This window comes from Lycium barbarum, chromosome 4 (genome assembly GCF_019175385.1).
Source record: "Lycium barbarum isolate Lr01 chromosome 4, ASM1917538v2, whole genome shotgun sequence".
NCBI lineage: Eukaryota > Viridiplantae > Streptophyta > Magnoliopsida > Solanales > Solanaceae > Lycium > Lycium barbarum.
Window position 1 is genome coordinate 144,282,326 of NC_083340.1, and position 1,426 is coordinate 144,283,751.

The 1,426-nt window shown below is 30.9% G+C and overlaps 1 non-coding gene across 1 annotated transcript; it reads left to right on the plus strand.

The window, feature by feature from the left end:
• The first annotated feature begins 503 nt into the window (after positions 1 to 503).
• On the plus strand, positions 504 to 587 carry TRNAM-CAU (transfer RNA methionine (anticodon CAU)). Its single transcript is given in 2 exon segments — positions 504 to 541; positions 552 to 587. It is a non-coding gene; the product is annotated as a tRNA-Met (tRNA).
• The last annotated feature ends 839 nt before the right edge of the window (positions 588 to 1,426 follow it).

The window sequence follows — 1,426 nt, forward strand, 5'->3', positions numbered from 1 at the left end:
TTAGGCAAGTTTTAAATATTATTATATCCAACGCTCACTAAAATACATATCATTCTTTATGATTTTATTACAAAATCATTAATTTCCGTTAATATTGTTAAATAATTTCTTAAAGAATCATACATAATGTAATGGTACTCTAACACTCATTTATAGTCCCGGAGATACCTCTAGCCAACTACTCCCTCCGTCTCAAATTATCTGACGTGATTACTAAAAATAGTCGTCTCAAATTATTTATTATTTTAGGCACAATTAATTATTTTTCCCATTTTACCCTTAATAGAATTCTATCATTAATGGAGATGACGCATAAATAGAGTAAACATTTCTGGAGAGAGATTATAATTTAGACATAAATAAAGGTAAAGTTATTCAACTACCCTCATAATTACGTATTTCTTAAGGGACGTGTAAAACTAAAAAAACAACAAATAATTTGAGACGAGATGTAGCTGTCCAACAATATATAATTAAGATATTATGAACTGCTCAACAACAACGGGGTGGTGGCGCAGTTGGCTAGCGCGTAGGTCTCATAGCTAAGAGTAATCCTGAGGTCGAGAGTTCGAGCCTCTCTCACCCCATTCTCGTTTTTGTTTTCTATTTTTTTGACCTTTCTTATTGCTAATTCTTCTCTTAATGAATTCGTATGTAGGAGGTTCTATTAAATACATATGGATTTTATTTCAAGATCTTTACATTATATTTAAAGAACACCAGATAGCAATAACTACTAATTCAACAATCGGTTCACAGGTTTAACATAATCTAGTGTCTCGGAGTTGAATCATATAAGTGTGTGAAAAAACAAAGCATAGATAGAAGTATATCTATATTTTATGAGATGTGGCGGAGCCACACATGGATTGAATGATGGTCAGTTGAATACTCTCACTCCATTCCCCTTTTGGTTTCTTTTTTGTGACCTTTCTTATCGCGGCCTCTTCTCTCAATGTATATAGGAGGTTCTATTTATAGATTGTAATGAGAAAAGTAGACATAAATAGCTACAAATACATATGGATTTAATTTCAAGATTTTTACATTATATCTAAAGATCACCGGATAGCAATGACTAATTCAACAATGCGTTCACAGGTTTAACAGAATTTAGTGCCCCGTAGTTGAACCTCATATACTAGTGTGAAATACAAAACATAGATACAACCTATACTATATTAAAAACACAAAGGACCTTAGAAATGTTGATTGAATTTTTTGCCCTTCATTAAAAGACTCTGCAATAGAAAAAACTGTCATTTACTATTTTCCTCAAATCATTATTTAATTATTTAACTTTATAAATTAATGACAATTAATAGGTAACCAATTGTCGTACAAGTTAAAAAAGGAAAAAGAAGAAGAAGTACGTTAATGAATCAATTGTCGTAGGTTAAGGGGAAAAAAAAAGGAATTAATTGGT